This window comes from Macaca nemestrina, chromosome 17 (genome assembly GCF_043159975.1).
Source record: "Macaca nemestrina isolate mMacNem1 chromosome 17, mMacNem.hap1, whole genome shotgun sequence".
In the NCBI taxonomy this organism is placed as follows: domain Eukaryota; kingdom Metazoa; phylum Chordata; class Mammalia; order Primates; family Cercopithecidae; genus Macaca; species Macaca nemestrina.
In genome coordinates this window covers 51930168-51941857 of record NC_092141.1, presented here as the reverse complement: position 1 = coordinate 51941857, position 11690 = coordinate 51930168, and the positions used below count along the sequence as shown (strand labels likewise).

At 40.1% G+C, this 11690-nt stretch overlaps 1 long non-coding RNA gene across 1 annotated transcript; it reads right to left on the bottom strand.

Annotated features, from left to right (window-relative positions):
* Positions 1–545: 545 nt before the first annotated feature.
* LOC105476800 (uncharacterized) lies at positions 546–11688 on the bottom strand. The gene is made up of 3 exons (XR_984259.3): positions 11179–11688; positions 10239–10417; positions 546–9413 (listed from the first exon to the last, which is right to left on the bottom strand). It is a non-coding gene; the product is annotated as an uncharacterized lncRNA (long non-coding RNA).
* Positions 11689–11690: the final 2 nt, after the last annotated feature.

Below are 11690 nucleotides of genomic sequence, written 5' to 3'. Positions count from 1 at the left end.
ACAAGATACCGCCCATGACTGGGGAGGGGGTTCATGAGACTGGCCTAGGGTGTCCCCTGCAGGAAGCTGCCACATGGAGAGGCTACAGCCAGCCTCACTCCCAACCCCAAGCAACTGCCCACCTCTTGCAACTCCTGAAGATTACAGCTTTCTGATCCCTGCCCCCACCACACCTAGAAGGGTCCTCTGTTGTGGTCATTCAATAAATGATATTTCTTAATTAGGAATCTAGCTCTTTCTTATTCAACTAGACTAACAGGCACCCTATGCCCTGCTTGGGTGTGATAATTTTGAGTTGGAGACAAGGAAAAAGGAGTGGATGAAAGGGAGCAAAAGTCTTCAACCATAATACTAGATTTCAGCTATGCCCAATGTGAAAATGGAAAGGGAAAATGGAAAAATAAAATTGGCTAAACATGCTTTAGGTTTGCCTTTCCCTCCATTTGGGAGCTTTTTGCATTTTGCTCTCCGATTTGGGGAAAAAAATGAAAGAAAACAAATTTCTCTATCATTTAAATAAAATAGATCTTTATGTCTCTAAATATAATACATCAAACAATGTTAGGAGTAAATAAATTATACATAAAGATACTTGTTTGTTAGATCATTAAAGGCTGTTTGAAACATAGAATTTCTGCTGATGAGGTGCCTCACACCTGTAACTCCAGCACTTTGGGAGGCCGAGGCAGGTGGATTACCTGAGGTCAGGAGTTTGAGACCCGCCCGACCAATATGACGAAACCCTATCTCAACTAAAAATACAAAAAATTAGGTGGGCTGTGGTGGCAGATGCCTGTAATCCCAGCTACTCAGGAGGCTGAGGCAGGAAAATTGCTTGAACCTGGCATGTGTAGGTTGCAGGGAGCTGAGATTGAGCCACTGCACTGCAGCCTGGGCGACAGAGGGAGACCCTGTCTCAAAAACAACAACAAAAAAGAAAAATATAATTTCACTTTCTGTCAGCCTCACATCCTCTATGTTTTTTTGGGTTTATTTTTCCAGATATTTTATACCTCCAGTTATGACTCTGTTAGAAAGATACCGTCTTGGGGCCAGGCATGATGGCTCACTGCTGTAATCTCAGCACTTTAGAAGGCTGAGGCAGGTGGATCACCTGAGGTCAGGAGTTCAAGACCAGCCTGGCCAACATGATGAAACCCTGTCTTTACTAAAAATACAAAAATTAGCCGGGCATGGTGGCAGGTGCCTGTAATCTCAGTTACTTGAGAGGCTGAGGCAGGAAAATTGCTTGAACCCAGGAGGCAGAGGTTGCAGTGAGCCGAGATCGCACTGTTGCACTCCAGCTGGGAGACAGACTCTGTCTCAAAAAAATAAATAAAGATACCATCTCGGCTTTCCCGTATTATACAGATCCAGAAGAAAGACCAACTTAGGATCTCAATGCACATGATTATTTCATATTTTTTGGAAGAAAATAAACTAGTGTTGAATTTAAGAACATGCTCAGAAGTCATGATTTTTGAGGAAGGAGGCTATTTATTTAAATCGATATAAAGGACCATTAGTTTTAGACCTATAATTTATACTTGGTGAAATTTTCATGAAAAAAAAAAACACTCATTTCCCTAAATATTTTCTAGTAAAAACATGACTTGCTTTTTTGGTGCAAAGTCTGCCACACTGTTTTTAAAAGTGAGGCTTATGAGACCGTGGGAGAGAGATAAGTGAACAGCCTCTTTAATAAGAGAGGCGTCCAGCATGGTGGTGAAATGCAATACCAAAAAGTAAACAAAGAGCCTCATGTGAAAAAGACCAAGTTGAAATGAATCTTGCTTTTCCTATTTGAAAAACATGCTCATGGTTGTTAGTAACTGAGTCAAGACATTTAAATCATATATATACTTTTATATTTTGACAGTGACCTTTTATAAGTATACAGTGGGGATAAGAAGACGAGCAAAGCCTTGCTGCAGAAAAAGCATTTCAGTTAATTGAACATGAAATGTGTTACCATCTGATAACTTTAATAATATGTGATCGCTACTTTGTATCTAATATGCAGTTCATTTGGTTGGAATCGAAAGCATTCTATAAATGTTAGCATATGAATCCTGTTGCAAACCTATAAACTAAGCAGCTCTATTTTGGTGCATTTTGAAGTATCTCTGTGTTAGTTATCTATGCTGTGTAACAAATTATCCCCAAACTTAGCAGCTTCAAACAACAAATATTTATTATTGCAACATCAATCAGGAATGGCTTAGCTGGGAGATTCTAGTTCAAAGGCTCTCATTAAGTTGTAGTCAAGGCATTGGCCAGATTAACAATCATTTGAAGACTTGATGAGGGCTGGCAGATCCACTCGTAAGGTGTCTAATTCACAATCCCAGCAAGTTAGTTTGAGATATTGACAGTAAACCTCAATTCTTTTCTATACTGGCCTCTCCATAGGGCTGCCTGAGCATCCTCATGACATGGCAGCTGGCTTCCCCCAGAGCCAATGATCCATGAGACAAAGCAAGATGGAAGCTACAATATCTTTGTATGATCTAGCCTTAAAATTCACCCACCATCACTTCCTTCACATTCTGTTCCTTAGAAGCCGGTTACTAAGTACAGCCCACACTCGAGGGGAGGGCAATTCGACTCCATCTCTTGGAGGAGTCTTAAATAATTTGTGAACGTATTTTAAAGGCACCATGATCCTCTATTTACATAAAGACAGTTGAAAATGACTGTGGTTTACCTGCTAAAGGTCAACGAACTCCTGGTGAGACCCCACCTGGAAGGCGGCAGGCTTTTTTAATTTATTGTAAAGCAAAACAGAAAACCCACATTCTTGAAATAACTGCACACGAATCCCAAATCTGCCTCTTTAAAAGGTCCAAGACCTTCTAAACACGGCAGGACACTTTCTGTTTAGAAATGGATGAGATGGACACTAGACTGGAAGGGTCAGCCTTTGATTAAGAGTCAGCTTTCCTCTTAATCAGCTCTGGGACCCGGAGAACAAAGACACTTTTCTGAGGGATGGTTTCCTCCTTTGTAAAATAAGATGGGCTAGCCGAATGGTTTCCAAAGTTGGTGGCCTTTAAGGTCCTCTGGGGAATTAAAGGCTCACTGATCTTGTGTTAAATTCACAATGTCCAGGAATCTGTACCACTTAAAAGCACTTGGGGACTCTGGTGGCCTGTTTTGCAGACAGTAGGAACAGCTGGGCTACATGATTTCTCATGCTTCCACTTTTAACATTATTTTATTTATTTTTGAGTCTCTCTTTGTCACCCAGGCTGGAGTGCAGTGGCATGATTTTGGCAACCTCCGCCTCCTGAGTTCAAGCGATTCTCCTGCTTCAGCCTCCTAAATAGCTGGGATTACAGGCTTCTGCCACCATGACTGGCTAATTTTTTTTTTGTATTTTAGTAGAGACGGGGTTTTACCATGTTGGCCAGGTTGATCTCGAGCTCCTGACCTCATGTGATCTGCTTACCTCAGCCTCCCAAAGTGTTGGGATTACAGGCGTAAGCCACCATGCCCGGCCAACATTATTTTAACTCTCCCCATCAGACTGGGTATGCTCATGTACATTGTTGGTTCTCCATCTTCGCTACAATCATAAGCAGAATTTTAAAAAATTATGACGCCTAGGGCCCTCCCTAGCAAAACAAGTCATTCTGGGGTGGAACTCAGGTACCATCATGAGTTGTTGGCTTGTTTTCATCAGGACATTTAAAACTAATCATGTTCAGCCTTGTTGGCACATTAGAATCACTTGGGGAGCTTTAAAAAAGCCTACTGCCCAGCCTGTCCCTCAGGCCAATTAAATCACAATCTCATGGGTAAAACCAAGAATCAGTATTTTTTAAAGTTCTCCAGGTGATTACAACATACAGCCAAACTGACCTATGTTTGCCACGTTTGAGATAATTCTAATGCTAATTCACCTGTAAGGGATTATTCCAAAAAAACCCCAACATTTACATGCCACAGTGCTCTCAGAAAAAAAAAATGCATTTAAAGTGGAAGATATTACAATTTTGAAATGAAATATATTAAAAATTAAATCGAACTAAGTTCGATTTCTGGCAATATGGCAGACTAAGTAACTTGAAAATCCTCCCATCATAAACCACCTATAAATACTGGTCAGGATGTAATAAACACCCATTTAAATGAGCTCTTGGGACAGTAAGCAAAGGCTCTCAGAGTCAGGAAGAAGAGGGAGATTATAGCATGGTATGCAAGTAAGCTGAGGTTGAGCTGGTCTCAGGCAGGTTTGCTGGTGTTGGGAGCCTGAGGTTTGAGCATCAAAATGGAAGGAGATTATGCTTAAGGTCCATTAAAAGTGGGAAAATGGAACTCAGAATCCCCATAAAGTTGGAACCCCATAAAGCTAGAACCTCCCGAATCACTAGAGAAATAATCAGTGGAAAAATAATCTCCCCAATGTCACAAGGAGACAAGAAAATGTGCCTGTCTTGGCATGGGTTGAGGGTGGGGAAAAAAGGGCTTTACTGAGAATTTGGGATTATAATGTGGTATGGTCCAGGAACCCCAAAGCTGAGAATGAATACAGAAATACAGACCCAATGCCAAACTATACAATGTATGTGGATATAATCCTCCACAAGCAAGATGTAGCAGACACAAAGGTCCCAAGAACCTCAGGTAACAAAACTATCAGGCAGACTATAAACTAAGTAAGTTTAAAATTATTAGACACAAAGGAACCTTTGACACCATGAGAAAGTAACATAACATTCTAAAAAAGGTAGATTTAAAAATATAACTAAACAGGATTTCTAGAAATGACAAATGTAGTAACCAAAATGAAAAGCTCAGTGATGAGTTAAACAGCAGATTAGACAGAGTTGAAGAAAGAACAGCAGATGGATCTGAGAAAACTGCCCAGGAAGCAGCAAAGACAAAGTGAAGAAAGGTCTGACAGATTCAGAGTATGCTGGATAGAAGGAGAAGATGCATTATACATTTCATATAAGTACCAAAAGACAAGGAGAGGGATATTTCATTGACAGAATCCCAAAATTATGCATATACAATGAGTATTGAATCAGATAAAGAACAAGAAATTCATACTTGAATATGGCAGAGTAAAAATGCAGGAAGCCAAAGACAAGGAAAAAGTCTTAAAACCAGAGAGAAAAGACACATTACCTACAAAGGAATGACAATTAGACTCATAGCAAATGTTTCAGAAATTAGGAAGACATTAAGAATAGGAAGATATTTTTAAAAAGTGCTGGGGTAAAATAACTGCCAATCTTGAATATTACACCCAGAGAAATCATCATTCGAGAGTGAGAGTGAAATATGGTATGTTTGTGTTAGTGGAGAGAGCATATCACTCACACAATCCCCTGAAAAAAAACTAAAGGTTATGTTTCAGGGGAAAGGGTCTATATCGAGAAGGAAATTGGTAAATACGGGCAAATCTAAGCGATGAATTGACTGTATATAAAATTATAATAGAGGTTAAAATTAGGGGTATAAAAACTAGGTGGATCTAAAATAACGAGCAACAATAAAACATAATGAGAGGATGTAACTGAAGTTGAATCATTCTTAGCTTATTGAATAGTTCTAGGGCACTTGATTTACTTTAGATCACATGTACAGGTTAAAATTGTAATCACTGAAAGAGTAGAAATAGAATTTACAACTTCCGGCCAGATGCAGTGGCTCACGCCTGTAATCCCAGAACTTTGGGAGGCCAAGGCAGGCAGATCAGTTGAGGTCAGGAGTTCGAGACCAGCTGGCCAACATGGTGAAACCCCGTCTCTACTAAAAATACAAAAATTAGCTGTGGTGGTGGGTGCCTGTAATACCAGCTACTCGGAGGCTGAGGCAGGAGGATCGCTTGAATCCAAGAGGCAGCGGTTGTAGTGAGCTGATTGTATCACTGCACTCCAGCATGGCTGATGGAGCGAGACTCCATCTCAAAAAAAAAAAAAAAAAAAAAAGGCCTCGGCCTCCCAAAGTGCTGAGATTACAGGTATGAGCCACCATGCCTGGCCAATAGGATCTCTTATACATTGCTAGTAGGAGTACAAATTGGAACACCACTTTGGAAAGCAGCTTAGTATTACCTTGTAAAATTTTACATTCACATATGTTACAACCCAGCCATTACTCCAAAGAGAAATTTCTGATCTATGTGCATCAGAAGGTAAGAATGTTCATAATAACACTGTTTATAATAGCAAAAAAAAAAAAAAAAATCCTGAAAACAACCCAAAGTCTTGTTTGTGAGAGAATGGAGAAACTAAACTGTGGCACAGTCACATAATGGAATATTATACAACTGGGAGAAAGAATGAACTACAACCAGTTACAAAAATCTAACTGAGTTCCCCCTGCCCCCCAGGGACCTGGCTAGAGGATCTAATTGATTCTCAATAATTTCATATTGAGTAAATTATCAAGCCTCAGAAATTTTTCATAAAGTTTCAAAACAAAAAACAAAACAGAATATTAGCCATTGATATGCATAAAACTTTTTAAAAAGCAAAATCATAACAAATACAAGATTCCGATTGATGGTTACTTTAGAGGAACAAAATAGGGAGGAGCATATAAGGAGATGTTACATAAGTCATTGTTTCTGTTTTAGTTCTCTGGTTGAATAACAGGTTTATAGGTATTCATGATATCAGTGGATAAAATAAAATAGGACCAGGAGTATACACAATGATGCTAGTGTGCTATACTAGAGATTGTGATTAATATATTTTTGTGCCCCTAAATTGTGATATTTCGTGATTTTTAAAAATATCAGCAATCACAATTAATGTAAATGGACTAAACTTACTAATTGGCACAATAAATAATGAACCAGAGCTAGCTATACGCTATTTACAGGAGACCAAACAAAAAATTTGGGACATGGAAAGGTTGAAAGTAAAAGGTAAGAGGGAAAGCGAAAGATCTATTAGTCAAGGGCTAATCAAAAGAGTAGTTACATTTATTACAGACAAAATAGACTTTAAAGCAAAAGGCATTAGGGATAAGTATCTTCTGTGCCAATATTAAAGGAATAATTCACTAGGAAAATAGCAAATCTAAGCTTGTGTGCACCTCATAACAAGGCCTTAAAATACACAAAGCAAAAAGTATGAGAAGTAGAAAATGCATAGTTATAGTAGGAAATTTCAACAGTTCTTTTTGATGTACCTGACAACGTACTTTTAAAATACAGCAAAAGTTGAGAGAATTACAGGAGAAACTGGCAAATCTAGTCATATAGAAATTTTAATGTACTTCTATAAAAAGCAATAGGTCAAGCAGACAAAATATTAGTAAGGCTACAGGAAATCTAGATAATATAATTAATAAGTCTGATCTAATAGACCCATATAAAATGCTATACTTAAAAATATACATTCTTTTCAAAACTACATGAAATATAAAAATTGACTGCACCAAACAAGTTTCAATAAATAACAAAGAATCTGCTTCATATAGATCCTGTTCTTTGACCTTAATTCAGTTAATTTAGATGTTAGTAACTAAAGAATAACCTCAAATATCCCTCAAATACACCTGTATTAATTCACTGGTCAAAGAAGACATCGTATCTGAAATCTATTTTTTTTTTTTTTAAACAGGATCTCGCTCTGTCACCCAGGCTGGAGTAGTGACGTGATCATGGCTCACTACGGTCTCAACTTCCCAGGCTCAAGTGATCCTCCCACCTCAGCCTCCTGAGTAGCTGGGCCTATAGGTGCATGTTAGCACACCTGGCTAGTTTCTAGAAAAGTTTTCTTTTGCAGAGATGGGGCCTCACTATGTTGCCCAGGCTGGTCTCAAACTCCTGGGCTCAAGGGATCCTCCCACCTTAGCCTCCCAAAGTGCTGGGATTACAGGTGTGAGTCATTGTGTCCAGCCTAAAATCTAAACTTTTTTTTTTACCTCAGTGATAATAAAAAGTCTGTATATCTTGTGGAGTATAGCTTGAGTGGTACTTAAAGTGAAATCTGTAGTCTTAAATGTTAAAATCAGAAAACAGATGGCTAAAAATTAATTACCCAAGGCACCAATTCAAAAAGAAAAAAAAGAGCAACAGAATAAATCCAAAAAGAGCAGAAGCAGAAGGGAATACTATGTGATATATATTAATATTACATTATATATTATATTCTACTATATAATAGAATATCTTTTCTATTGTGCCATATATGAGAATATAATGTCTAATAATGTATACGGACAAAACTTACTGGAACAGAAAAAGAAACAATATTTAAACTAAAGTCTGGTTCTCTGAAAACACTAATAGAAAGTAGAAAGAAAACACTAGTAAAAAACAACAACAACAAAATCTCTGGCACAGCTGATCCAGATAAGAAAAAATACATATAAAATGATATTTGGAATGAAAAAAAATAAACATTATGGATAGATACAGCAGAGATTAAAATACATTAAGAGGTAACTATGAACAGCATTTTGTCAACACATTTGAAAACCTAGATGGTATGGATAATTTCTTTGAAAAATATAGTGTATAAAAATAGATTCAAGAAGAAAACAGAAAACCTGAAGAGATCTACAAGCGTTCAAGAAATGGAATCAGTAGTTAAAAATCAACCCACGAAATGTCTATCCCAGACCCAGACAATTTACCCGCAAGTTCTACCAAACATTCAAGGAACACATAACTCCAATCTTACACACACTGTTCCAGTCAATGAAAAAAGAAGGAACATTTACCAGTTCATTTTATGAGACCAGTATAACCAGACAAAAGCAGTATGAAAAGGGAAAACTGCAACCAATTTGACTTATGAACATGAATACAAAAAGAATCCTAGAATGAAATTAAATGTTGACCATCATTCATTCATCCATCCACTCACTCATTCAGTCAATCATTATTTATTGAGCATTAACCGTGCGCCAGCAGGCACTGTGCTGGTACATGGAGAGCAGAAAGGGACAGGAGCTTCTGGCTTAGAGGAGATGGGCAATAAAGCAAATGATCATACAGGGTAAGGTACACAGAGGACGTTCTGGTAAGGTAATTGCATATCTAAGGGCATTGGACCCTGTCAGAGAGGTCTGGGAAAGATTTCCAGGCACATAAGTGGAGTAAGGGTGGATGTGGGAAGACTGTTTTGTGAGCTGTTGCAGGGCCTCGGGTGGGAGATCTGGGATGCAGTAGCAAGAAAGATGGATTTGAACTTGGGCTTGCTTCAGAAAGGCTAAGTGGAGATGTTGAATACAAAACTGACCAGAGCCTGGAGCTCTTCAGGAAGGGTGAGGCTGGAAATTTCAATTTGAGTGGCATCAACATGTGTTTAAACCCATCCTGGAAGATTGAGTTTGAAGAAGGAAGTGTCCAACATTGTCTTGGGCTGTTGAGACTTTCAGAGGGTTGAGGACTGATATTATGCTGCTTGTATTCTCCTGAGGCAGGGGCTACATTGAGTGAGCTGGAGAAAAAAATGCATAAAATAATAATAATAATAATAAGCTATTACAAATAATGTAGTGCATAGGGGCAGCCAAGAGGGAATTTTTTTGGACAATGAAACTGTTCTGCATCTTGATTATGGTGGTGGTTACATGACTCTATGCATAAGTCAACACTCATAGAATTACAGACCAAAAAGAGTAAAGGTTACCATATATAAATTAAAAATAAATGAGTAAAAATGTAGTAATGGAAACTTAAAATCCAGTTCTTTCTAAGCCACCGACTTTGTAACTGCAGCTCTAGACCCTCTCTGGATTTTAAATCAGTTCTGTAAGTGTCAGCTTGTGGAAGTCTATACCACAGAAGAAGGGCCCCCAACTCTCGCCTTGTGAGGGACGGAATAAACATGCAGGCAGCAGAGGCCACACCGAATTGGACTGATGATCAGAGGGTGGGGGTGGGGTGTAGGCTGGTGAGTTTGGCACCTCTGAGACCCTGATGTATAATGAGGGTATTAGACTAGGAAAGTCCTTTCTACCTAGGATGGCCTGTGGTTCTACTGTAAAAATCCCAACACAATACAATGAGCTCTGTTGTCTGCATACTGTTGAGAATAATCAATCATAATAAACAATCATCATAACAACTGGCCGTTCAACACATGAGACCCCAGATGATTTGGGAAGGAGCTTGGAGTGACAGGAAATGTTCGGGTTTGTGGTTTAAAGCCTTAGAGCACCTTCTCAATATGATTATATTGAGTAGTGATTGATAATAAACACGAATCAGGTTTACAGTGAAAAAGGAACTTTTACAACATTGGTTCACTTCAGCCTCTCACCTTCACCCCATCAATCCTGTCAAGGAGGAATTACTGCAATTCAGGGAACGGGGAGATTGAGGGTCTGGTCACTCAAGGATATGGCTGGTGTTGAGATTTTCCAAATATTCCATTTTTCCAAAACCCACAGTGGATTTGGTACAGTTTTGGTGTTGAGTGTCTTCCGTTGTCTCTTAATCCTATGAAAATTAATGGAAAAGTGTTAATTGGGTATCAATTCATACTTAACATTAATCTCAGTATTTGATGAACCACAACTTTATGTTGCCCCTCACGCCATATTAACTCAGTTTACTGCAATAATTTAAAACAATACAGATTTAAAACAATATGGATAATTGTATCCGTATTGTTTCCAATGCCCCATAAATTGAAACCAGCCCGAATTTGGCCAGCCTAGAATCTGCCGGAGAAACGTGCGATGCCTTTGGAAGGCTACAGACACCGTCTTTTTGGAGTTTTCAGTGCATGAAGGTATGAAACCAGCATTTATTAAGCACCCACTGTATGCCAGAACCCGTGCTGTACAATACTGCTGCTCCTAAGGTGGGAGTGATCCTGAAGCCTTCTGCCACCAGCTACCTCTGCAGGTCGTGAGGGGTCTTGGGCTCTTTCAGTCTCATGCACTTTATTATCCTGGCATACAAAGGCTGGGTAATTTGAGAAATAAAATATATAACGAACGGATTAAACAGGGGTTTCCTGAAATAACCACCCTTCCCAGCCATCCCAGAGGCACTCCAAAAGCACTTCTCGTTATATACAAACATTTGCTTTGAACCTCAATCATGTGACCTTGACTCCTATAACCTATCTTATTATATTTTTAAAACACTGTATGATTAACGCGGAAACCCTTTTTTTCGGCACTTTCTCGCCACTGGAATCGCGTCAGTTTCTCAAAGTTCCAAAATAACCTTTCCCGGGCACGGATTGGTACCTCTACTGGGGAAGGGCGGGGAACCGCGCAAGACGTGCCGGTGTGGAGCGAGAGCCAGAGAGAACTTCCAGCGCAAAAGGAAAATAAAACTTGTGGCTGGTGTTTGTGCAGGAGGGTCTCCGTTATCCTGAAGCCCCCGGATCCTGGGGGGTCTCGGGGGCCGCCAGAGAAGCGCCGGGGTGTGGGTTTGCTCCCGACGTCCTTGACCTAAATTTCTGAGCCGTGGCTGGAAACAGGGCACAGCGCAGGGCGGGCGGCTGGTGCCATCTCCGGATCTCGGCGGCAGGGGCCGGCAAACTTGAATGGAGAGGGCGAACTAGAGAGGGTGGGGGGCGGCGTCTTCTCCCCGGTCCGGGTGAGGAGCCGCAGCAAGCTCCCCGCGCCTCCCCTCCCCCGATCCACCCGCCCCCCGCAGCCCATGTGATCCAGGGAAGTCGGGGTGCGCTCCCCCTTGCCCTGCGCCCTGCCGGCCCGGAGGCGGGGTCCCCTCGGCCCGCGGGGTTCGCGCGCCA